The sequence below is a fragment of the Archocentrus centrarchus genome, chromosome 10, assembly GCF_007364275.1.
Source record: "Archocentrus centrarchus isolate MPI-CPG fArcCen1 chromosome 10, fArcCen1, whole genome shotgun sequence".
NCBI lineage: Eukaryota > Metazoa > Chordata > Actinopteri > Cichliformes > Cichlidae > Archocentrus > Archocentrus centrarchus.
Window position 1 is genome coordinate 15541830 of NC_044355.1, and position 12318 is coordinate 15554147.

The following is a 12318-nucleotide window of genomic DNA, read 5'->3' on the forward strand; positions in this document are numbered from 1 at the left end:
AGGCTAGACACAAAGTGCGAATCATTTTTCCTCTTACTGCTTCTGTCATTTCTTGACACATGTGGAATGTGCAAGAATAATAAGTTCACACGAAAACTGGCTGAAAGCTATTAGGAAAACTTTGTGATATAATCCCCGATAAATAATCTTCACGTTCTAAATAACTCACCAAAAGAAAGAAGGTACATTCTCAGTTTGTATTTCTTTAAATTTAAATCATCCATTTCGTATGTAGCCATATAATCAAATACAAAGAGTTAGTAATTATTATTATTATTTTCATTTTTTTTAAGTATTCCCTTACACTGTGGCAGGTGGATACAATGTCAGTAAAAAGAACCAGTAAAAAGAAAATCGGTGTCCGTAAGGTGTCACATTTAAAATTCGAATCTTAGCACATTATTGCCGAATACAGAGAAGCCATGATCATATTTTCTAAATATTTAGTTATGAAGTTTCAGATAAAATAATATCAAAACATTTACATTATACTCTAGTTCAACGTTTATATTAAACATAGCAAGTAATGTGAGCTTATGTGAGCCGAATAAACACTCCAAATCCTTTTTATTAGCACTCCGGTGCGTAATTACGCACATCCAATTCATGACATGACACGCATCATGCAGCTCTTTAAAACAAGAAAAAGACAGCAGCCGTATTGAACGTTGGCAGAATCACCAGCACCTATTGAGCTTGGCAAAGCAATACGCGGCCTTATTTGTTCCTGGTAGCCAGTGCCACATTAAATGACCTGACAAGGGAAAGCCACGGGCTACTTCAGATAAAGTGTCCGGACTCTGGAAGCTGCTAACCGCTCAGATTCAATGTAACAGGCGCCCAAAGTGACCGGGTAATCACATTTTCACTAACTTGTCTCACGGACAGACAAATGCGCATGGGGTTGGGATGCGGCAGGTGGCTTTTTAGGCTATCACATTACAGGACTTTAACAAACTAGTAGCTACCCAACATACTCATTTATTGACAAGGTGGTTTATAATCGTTGGCGTTTGTTCAGCCATTTAATCCGTCATTGGTTTGGAATTACTGTATTTTAATTCCTGAATTAAATTATTTAAATACTTTATTTAATACTATATAGACTATATTATTTTCTTGGATTTTTTGTGCGCAGTATTAACCATTATAATCAATCTGTTAGTGGTTTTCAATCATAATCAGTCATTTAAGAATCTGCAGTCTAAATGTATTTAATAGCTAGGTATTTAACCTTAAACTCTGTGAAATAAGTTAAATACATTTAAATAGTTAAACTCGAGTTTGTGATGTCATAATTTATAAAATCAAATGGAAATGCAAAGAAACTGTAGCAGGTACAGTACATATATATATATATATATATATATATATATATATATATATATATATATATATATATATATATATATATATATATATATATATATATATATATATATATATATAATTTTTTTTTTTTTAAAAGGATCCACATCTCGCCCTCCACAATAAAGTCTTATGAAGCAATATAAGATGGGACAAGGCCCGAGGTGATTGTTTGGCAATATGGACAGACTCAGAGTGTTGGCTGGTTCACCCTGCCATATGTGAGCTCACCGGTGGCTTTTGATGGGGGAGAATTGGTCTGTTATAGCTGTCATCATTTCAGACATTTTTATGTTTCTCTTGACGACATTTGCAAAGATAATTCTCTTATGGCGGAGTTGTGAATAGAACATAATACACATTCAACTTCTTTTAATTGCACGGACACTTTTTTATGGGATGAGTCACACCTAGATTACAATAACTGCTGAATAACTGTTTCATGAAAATTAATAATTATTGCATTTATCCTGACTCCAACACAGAATGAAGGCAGTCCCTCCAGCCTGTACAGAGCAGAAGGGGTCTCACTGGTTGCAGATGTTGGGTGTTAGTAATCTGGTGTAATCCAATGATTATGATTGATTATGACACATTATCCCTGACCTTCCGGGATTCCACGGTGACAAGGGTTATCCAAAAACACACCAAGAGAAGACCCGGGCCGCTTTCTGCCAAGTTTATAAATTTATTGATCGTGTGAATGCTGAAAAAAAAGTGTCGGACCTTTTCATTGGGTTGTGGATACAGCATTTTTTTTTAATTATACTAAGAGTCCATTTTACAAAAAAACAGCCTCGTTTAGACTTAAATATTTAGGCACTGTTTCCGAAAACCCTACCGCCGGTACAATTAAGATGCACATCAATCCTCATTTTTTTTCTTCTCCACAGGCAATATAAAGCTGACACCCTGATTCCAAAAGTCCAAAAAAGAAACGACAACAAAAGAGTGAAAGAGTGCGATTTGTTTGAGAAATTACCACTTGATCTGCATAATCGGGGGTCTGGGCTGCAGCTCGGTACCCGGGGGCTGCGTTTTTATTGCGCGTCTCTTCGCCGTTATCAATTTCAGCAGCGCGCCTGACTTTTTAAAAGGGGGACGAGGCCGGCTGCTTCTGAATAATGAATGACACGCTTTTATATTGTCGCTAAAGTGCCCGTGATGTTACAATATGAAAAGGCAGCGGTAAGTAATAGTGCATTTAAAGGGGATGTAGTGTATTATTATGATGTAAAAGAGAAGGAGAGAGGCGAGAGAGAGAGAGGGAGATGAGTGGAGAGCAGAACCCAGAGAAAGAGAGAGATTGTTTTATTACAATAAGAGGAGATGAGTTTGCCTCGCAGCGAAATGGGGACCAGTTAATGAAACTTTACCGCAGCTAACGATTTCCCCTCCCTCGCTCTAAAAACCGCCCTTATGAAATATTTAAACTATTTAATATAGGTGGTATTAAGCTGAAAGACACTGGCATTGGCCATCTGACAACATTTACAAGGCTGTGGATTTTTCTAAAGTTGGGTAAACAAAGCTTTACGGCCCGCTTTTCCTCAGCGCACATACACCAGAAGTCGTGTAGTAAATCACGCTTACATTGAGCGCAATATAGTGAAAATGTGTTTTACTGTTTGGAGACTTGATTTAGTCTAATTTACACTTTTCTCCATACCCACGCCATGCGTCTTTTTCCTCACAGATGCCGCATAAGCCCGTTTTATCTGTAACGGGGGGGATTGCATGGCCCCAGTGTGTGGGGGGATAGTGTTTCATATTGACATGCTCAGTGGGATTGTTGGATGAGAAGAGAGCAATGGGATCCCCCATCAGGGACGCAGACAGGACCATCCTCATCCCTGGGCTGTCACAGGAACACTGCTCTGTGCTCCTGTGTGGACACACTTATCTGCAAGACACTTAAAAAGCAGATAAACCATGGAAAATGTCACAGTAAATGTCAGTTATATGGCCTGGTAGATATTAAAGGATTTTAATGACCAAATATGAAGGTCGTAATCCCAAAAGGTTCTTTTTATTGGAGGAAATCTATTTTACATTACCCTAAAAGACAGATGACAGCAAACCTTTTGCCTTTTAAATGTTGTAGAAGTTGATTATAAAAATGTGGGGGGAATTTTTCTGTATATAGATGAGACAGAAGTTTATTTATTTATTTTTTTTAGCATGTAGCAGGGTTCACATTTAACTGCAAAAAGATTCCCTGATAGGGATGGTATTTGTTACAGTGAATGTTGAATATTTGCTAAACTTGAAGAACAATGCGCTTTGGCTGTGTGTGCATGTGTGTGTGTGTGTGTGTGTGTGTGTGCGTAGACCATGTTAGCCTGTCTGATGGTTGAATGCATGGCTGCCTCTTCACGCTGGTTAAAAGTCGGGGAGGGAGAGGTGGAGGGAGAGGAGGAAAAGAGTGAGAAAGGGAAGTAAGTAACCACACAGACATGGATTATAGGGATGGACAAGAGCAAAAAAACAGGATGGATGGGTGGATGGCTAAGACTTAGATGTGAGAGAAAGAGTTAAAGCATTATTGGGGGGTGGGGGTCATTTGAGGCTGATGATAATTGAACACATGGCTTGAGTTTGGACAAGAGGATTCTCAAAGCATAGTCTTGTCTTTGTGTGTGTGTGTGTGTGTGTGTGTGTGTGTGTGTGTGTGTGTGTGTGTGTGTGTGTGTGTGTGTGTGTGTGTGCGCGCACATTTGGAAGTTGACCTATGTTAGATATGAGCTGAAGGCTAAGTAAAAGTTTCCCTGCTTTTTAGTCTCTCATCACACTCAATAGCTTTCAAAGAGATCTGCCATTGACAAAGTGACTGATGCAATTAATAAGTGAGTGTGTGTGCGTATGTGTTTTTTTTAATGACTGATTTATATGTGCATGTCTGAGAGAGAATGTGCCAGGATAGGCTTGTGCTTAAGAGCAGCTGAGTGGTCTTGAACACCCCTGGTCGTGGCACTAATGTGTTAATTCATTACTGCTTGTAGTCAGCTGCATTGTGTCAAAGCAGCGTTTCCCATCTCCCTCTGTCTGTGTTCTCTCCACTTCATAAAAGCCGATTATGCTGCATGTCGCCGCTGTTCCGCCCGTTCTCTCCTGCCTCTTGACCTCCTCACCCCTCCTGTTGCCTGCCCGCGGGGTGCTCACGCAGGGGAGCAGGGGAGCAGGGGAGGGAGGGACAGAGGACCAGCTGCCACCAGCCATAGTGCTCTGGTACCTGGCAGAGGGAGCTACTCCAGCACCCTGCTTTGCTGGGCCTTCTGGCCCCTCAGGGTGGGTGTGGGGGAGGGGGGTGGGGGCGCCAGCCTCATGCCACCAGCCCCACCTGTCTTGCCCCAGGCGTAGTGTGACCGATTAGACACACACACTCAGATACATTATATACAACGTTTCCCTGCTGAATGACTCTAAAATTTTTTAGCTTTGATCCAATGTGGAATGAGAATGTTTCAAAGGCTGCAGAACTTGTGTGGTTTAGAGAATCTTTCATTTGAATTAAAAAGGGACAAGTACAAAATCTTTTATATGCTTTGTGCATGTACATGCACTCAAAAATACATCTATATTTAAACCCATAAACAGATTTCCTCAGTAAACACGCGCACACACACACACACACACACACACACACACACACACACACACACACACACACACACACACACACACGCACACTACTGCAGCCCTCCACACACGTACACACACAAGGATACACAGAGGCACTTTGCTGTGAGGCGTGAAAGAGCGAGAGCTAAGTGAGGCCACTCCAGAGCGCTATTCTCTATATTGATTTCCCATTATCAGACCCCAGTCCCTGTGGAGTCATTAGTACCAGGATCAAACAGACAGACAGAGAAGGAGACTAATACCAGTCACTTACACCAGCACAGGGAGATCACCTTACCTCCCTGAGGGTAGGAAGGCCAGAGAGGAGCATAGGAGGAGAGGAAACGAATAAGAGGGGGGTAGTGGACGGATGAGTGCAATGGGCTAACAGATGGAGATGGCAATGTGTAGAGTGAGAGGAAGAGGAAAGAGGTGGGGTTTCGCAGTGGAACGTTCATGGGCAAATGGTGAACACCTTTGATCACTTTATTTGCCCATTCGACTTTGTCTGTTGTGGTGGAAATATCTTTTGCTCTACTTTTTAGCTATAGGCATCCGCAGCAACCCAAAAACATTTGCCTTTTGTTTTTGCTTCGTAGATCTCATTATGTTTTCACAGGTGACTTTTCCCTTTGTCCAACCTTGTAAAAGCTAGCCAATATAGCTCCTCAGCCTCCTCTCTGTCAATAATTTTATAGTAAAGATGCAATGATGAATGGTTTTCATGTAGCCAGCAGCTGTCCCCACACCAGAGAGAGACAAAGAGAAAAAAAGAGAGAGATAGAGGGACAAACAAAGAGAAAGAGTGAAAGAGGAATATGAAATGTGAGCTGCTCATTTTGGTCCCTTGCTTCATAATTTCTGTGGATATATTTATTCTCTACGGATTCAGTGGGAGCAATGAATTCGTCCTATGAATCAACACCATCAATCTTATTCACTTCTGCCTGCCAGTGAGCTCTGGAAGTGGTGGTCAGGCTTCAGTCCACACACTCAGATCAAACCACACTGACACACGCACACACTGCTCAGACGGGGGTGACCCTGGCCTGACCCCCCTGCTGACCCCCAATCTGTTCCCCAACCTCACACCATGAGAGACCGGGGCACACTGGGATAGGCACACACACGCTCAAAGACACACACACACACATTGGCACATTGTGCAGCGTGTGATCTGATGGATATTTCCTCAGACAGTACCATGTGTGTGGGCAGTGTGCGTGCGGACAGCATGTGTATGTGTGTGTATCTAAGTGTGTGTGGTGCCATAGCCTCTGCCCCCTCCCACTGGTGTTAATTGATTCTTGGTGCGCTGTGCTGATTGGTGTGAGGACCCCTAGAGGCGGGCTCAGTCTCCCCCCCATGCCCCCTCCCCATTTTATGTAGCACCTAACTCACATGCTCTCTTGCACGCGCGTATACAGAACACACCACACAGATATACAGTATCTATATATAATGTATGTCCACAAACCATTAAGAGCACATGTGTTGACTGTACTAGTGAGAAAATACTCCTGCTCATAAACACACACGCACACACACACACACACGCACACACATGCACACACACATGCACGCACACTCATGTCTTTCAGGGGGTTTTCACACCCTGGTAAAGAGGAAGCTGGCTAGCTGACATGAGCAGATTGTGGATCATATGAGACAATCCACATAGAAAAAATCAGTGTCTTAGAGGTGATTCATGAACAATATAGGTGGGCGTAGGTGTGTGTGCATATGTGTGTGTGAGAGAGAGGGAGAGAGCCAAAAGAGACAGTAAGAGAGATGAATCTCCGGTTATTAATTTCCAGCCGCGGCCCCTGGGTGAGATGTTAATATAGGGCTGATTGTGACTAATTTCTTATTAATTGCCATCAGCGATTACACAGTGGCCAGTAATGTGGCTAATTTGTTGAAATGAATTTGGTTTTTGGAGGCATTTTAATTGCTGCAGGTGGGCAGCGTCTTCTGCACGCTGTCACTTTTGTTTTTCAGCAGGAAACTTTTGACGTTGGGCTGCTGCTGCTGTGCGTGAATAGTAATAGCAATAATGTGTGAATTATATCGCATTCTCCTAACACCACAGAATGTGTACATGTCTGTGTATGTGTAATCTTCGTACGTATTTCTTCGTCTTTGTCTGAGGACATGCACAAAAACAAATCTTTGCAGCATCACTGTAAATGCCCTTGATATCTTATTCATCAGGTTTATGCATCCTCCTACTTCCATATATCTTCGCACATTCACGATCATTACAGTGGGGATGGAGGAACATTTAAGTTGTTGCCTTTGTTTGTTGAATGTTTATAGCTTCCGTTAGCACAGTCTCAACGACCACTGTGGAACCAGTAGATACAAAATCCAAATCCTCCTATAAAAGAGGAGATGCCCTCTGGGCAGCCATAGCTCATAGTTGGCCTGATTTAGTGGCAGCCAGGAATCTGGGCTTGAATAAAGACAGAGAGAGCGAGGGCAGAGCGGGAGAGAGAAAGGAAAAGATAGCTCCCTGTGTGATAAATAGCCCAGGCTCCCTCTATTGCATTAGCCGTCCGGGCCGATAGATTGCGAGCCCAATAGACCCAGACGTATGCGATTGGTTTCTCATATAAAAGTTGCATATTAAATTCCTTCACAGGACTGTGCCCCCCAAGCATGAAGGAGGGAAGGAAGAAATGGGAGTTAAAAAGCAGAAAGTGGAGAAAGCAATGGAAGCGCAAGAAAAAGGCTTTTTATGAGAGATGAAACGAAGGCAGAGTTGGGGAAGCCTGAGAAGAAGCAGGAAAGATAATGGCAGGAGAAAAGTAGCTTGATGGTAGAAAAGACAAATGGTGATGTCATGTATTTAATAAGTCCGTGGATATTGGGCGATGAGTGCGACCGTACGTCCATTTAATCAGTATTGCTTCCCAATGAAGATTTCTCTCCTGTTTGTGCACACCCGCCCTTCTTCTGTTCTCAGCCGTTCTCCACATGCTAACGACCTCTCTAATTGTTTCCAAGCTCATTAAGATGCTGATGTTTTAATAGTAATTAATCCGTCATTTGCCTACATGCAAACGCGGGCCACTGAGGTTTGTTCATCGTTGTTTCAATACACTGATAATGCAGTAGCCTAGTCAAAGGAGACAATATCCTGCTAATTTAGCTCATCACTGTTAATTGGTTGTTAAGTGCCTTTAATTACCAAGCAGGCTTTGGGATTTAGGTCTGCAGAAAGAGAGGGATCCCTGTGATTGTCCCTGTTTGTCTAATGAATCTTGAGTGAACTTTGCAAAGTGGAATAAATGACCAAAGAGTGAAAAGAGACTCGCGCTGACCCTGTTCTCTTTTCTATCATAGCTCCCACCTCCTTTCCTTTCTTCTTTTCCTTCCTTCTCTCTCTGTCCTCCTGTCCCTTCCTCCATCTCTCTCTCACTCCCTATCTCTTTCTCCAGATATTATTAACTCATTAAGTTTTTTTCATTATTTTTAATAAAAGATGAGTTATGGCTTTAGCCTCACTGTGGCAGCATCCCCCATACTCTCGTCCTCCCTCCCTCTTCTCTCTCTTCCCCTTCAACCATTTACTCCCTCCCTTCCTTTTCCTCATCCTCCCATTTTCTCCTTCCTTCTCAGCCATATTGCGCCTGCTCTGATACATATGACCCTTGAACTGTAGTTTCTGACCTCGGTGTTGCTGGTTGCAACCTTCTGTCCATCGTCTTTTCTTTTGCCACACTCGCTCACATCTATCAATCATCTCTCTTTCTCATAGCACTGAGCAGTCTTTAGATGGCATTCATAAGATTTATGATTCATGATTCTCTCTCTTCTCTTCTGTCTGCGTGTGTCTGTGTGTGTGTGAGAGAGGAGGAATAGAGAGAAAGAAAAGGGGAGTGCAGGAAAGACAGACTGCGGGAGAGGGAGAAGGAAGGGGGCTTGTCGATGACAGACTTGAATAATGACAATATCTATGATTGATAGCTTATATAGGGCTAGTTGAGTGTGTGTACTGTATTTTTGTCTGTGTGTGCATGTGTATTAGAGTGACAGAAAGAGAGTTTATGTGTTCCGTTTTCACCACATTAATCTAATGTTAAAGGAGCCATGATGAATGGTTTTCATGTGGTTTGAGCTGTCAGTGGTCACAGCGATGGAGAAGAGTAGCAAGTGACCAGAATTACCAAGGGACACATGAGTTTTATGTAGGAATAGAGAGACTCTAGAGGGAGAAGAAAAAAACATAATCAATTTGAGAAAGACTGGACCGAGTACAGATAAGATCAGTTCTCTCAGATATTTACCAACTTTAGAATCATGGAGATCCTAAGTAATATTTTTTCTTCACAATGAAAAAAATGAGTTAAAACAAATCATTTTAAAGGCACTTAAATGATGCAGGTTTGTTTTGAGGTTAGTAAATGTAAAGATTTATCCTTCCTCTTGCATTCCTGAACTTTTCTGATTAAGTTTCTTTCTCAATTTAAAATTTCTTCTTTTCTTTTTCTCACTGAGCCATGCTGATAACATGTAGCTGATAGTAATGTGTATGTAAAGGTGCAAACTGTCAGGCAAAAGATAGCTACAGGTATGGCCACATCTGCTCTGCTTAACCCCCCCAACCTGCAGCCCTGGGGGAAAAAAAAACAAAACATTATGCAGCGAATGCAGTTGTGTTAAAAATAAAGTACACCCTCTTTCAGTTCTAAGGTTTTATGTATCAGGACATAATGAAAAATTATCTGGTCATTTCCAGGTCTTAAAACGAGGTCATCAGATGAACAACATATATTTACACTGTGTCATTAGTTGTTTAACTAAAACTGAGCAAGAATGCAGAAGCAATCTGTGAAAAACTAATTACACTCTGTGATTCAATAGCTTTAGCTGTCGGACAGATGGCCTCACATTTTTGTAGGCAGAGTTCATGGTTGACTCAGTGACTGTGAGGTATCCAAGTACCGTGGCTGCTAAACAAGTCCAAATCATAACCCCTCCACTATGCTTGACAGCTAGTTTGAGATGTTTGTGCTGAAAATGCTGTGTTTGTTTTTTGCCAGATGTGGCGCTGTGTGTTATGGGCAAACATTTTCACTTTGGTTTCGTCTGTTCAAAGGACATTGTTCCTGAAATCTTGTGGCTTCCTCAGCTGCAACTACGCAAACTTAAGCTGTGCTGACATGTTGTTTTTAGAGAGTAGAGGATTTCTCTTGGCAACCCTTCCAAACAAGCCGTACTTGTTCAGTCTTTTTCTAATAGTATCATCGTGAACTTTAACACTCTTGGTATTATTACAGTTTCTCTGAGCATTGTAATGTCTGACCTTGGGGTGAATTAACTAGGACATCCACCCCTGGGAGGATTGACAGCTGTCTTGAATGTACTTCGCTTGTGAATAACCTTTCTCATTGTTCAATGATAGACTTCAAATTGGTTGGAAATGGCCTTAAAACCCTTCCCAGATTGATGGGAAGCACGCCTCCTTGGCATTGTGTTAACACACACCTGAATGCTCCAGACAAGCAAAGTGTCAAAACTTCTGCTGTCATGGAGGTGCTCACATTTGCTGGTGATCACTTAATCAAGTACAGTTGATTAGGAGCACCTGGCTGCTACTTACCCTCGAAGTTTCTGTGGAAGCAGTAAAAGTTTACTTCTGCTTCTGCATTCTGGCTTAGTTTTTGTTAAATAAATAATTACACTGTGTAACATGTCATGTGTTGTTGTTGTATTTACGTTGTTTTTTTTTTATTATAATGTCCTAATATATAAAATCTTAGAATTGAAATTGTACTTTCTTTTTCACACAGTATTCAAGAGCAGCAATTATTCCTTGGGACCTTCTTTGCAAGAAAAGGTTACACTCATCACCTCTCTGTGTAGGTTTGATGTATACTGCATCTGTGAAGATGCACAATTTAAGCCTGATAGCTTGAGGCAAAACACTTAATTGCTCTCTGGGCAGGTGTTTAGCTTGAGCTGAGCATGTCATGCTCTGTATCCAGTATCACTTGTTTACCAAGACATCATCAGTACAGCTGCCAGCTGGCCATTGATATCCTATTAGTATTATATAAGAAGATATTAGTAATTACTTATTTGCACTTTTATTCTACTGTTTCCAAATGTCATCTTGCTGTCTGAACTCCCCCCACAAATTAAATGAATTTAAGCTCTGGTGATTATACATAGTTGATTCATATTCATTGTGTATTTTTGTGAAAGTAACTCACTCTGTAGATTTCTTGCTGCTATTTGAGAGCCCCCCTCGAAGAAGAGATCCTGTTCTGAAAGCATTCAGCTTTACTATTTCTTAACTTACATTTACTATAAATTCCTTAAGACATGCTTGGCATAAATGTCTGCAGCTGAACAACGGTTCTATTTTATCTTCATATTTTACATAGTCACGCATGAAAGCGATGCCTTGCTAGAAGACATGAGGAATGAAATACATATGAGATATAGTCAGTATTGAGTAAGACAGACTTGAAACAATCAAAAGTAATCCTTTATTTCTGCAGAGCTGAATTGAAGAAATTACTCTCCTAGCTATAAACCAAATAAGTGTTTCCATGTGGCGAACTGGATTGTAAAATCAGTTGTTTCCAGCTACAACCTAACATGCAAATATATATATATATATATATATATATATATATATATATATATATATATATATATATATATATATATATATATATATATTAGTATTCACTTCTGAGCCATTCCTCAAAGGAAATAGCTTGAAGATTAGAGAAGGTTAAGTGTTAATGTGGCAACAGTTTGAAGCGATGTTTGCTGACAGCTGTGATGAATTGTTTCCAATGTACTTGTGTTCCTTACCACACGCACATTTTCTACACCGTCCCACAAGATAAGATCTGTTCATGCTTAACAGCCTGTATTGTCTCCAAAAATGGTGGTATGTATCATATTTTTTATTCGAGCTGCTCTTTATTGGTATGTTTGCTTTTTGAGGAACAGTGCATGCTATTTTTTTTCAGTCCATAGTTACATTTACAGTGTGATTCGATGCTTACACTTACCAGCTCTGTACCACAAAATGATGAACAGTAAAACAATATATGGAGGTGGCTCCATTCTTTAAAATCTACACATAATATTATTTTGCATGCTACACATTCAAAGGTCACATATTTATCAACACATAAATAAGTGTAATGAGAGTATATTTATCACCGTCTCCCTCCCATTTTCTGATTTTATTGAACATTTTTAATTTAACATCCATTTTTCCTTTTTTCCATCTTGAAGATGTGGTATTTTGTATTCCCACTGGAGTGCACTCTTGAGTCAGCATATAAAATTTCCAGTCCT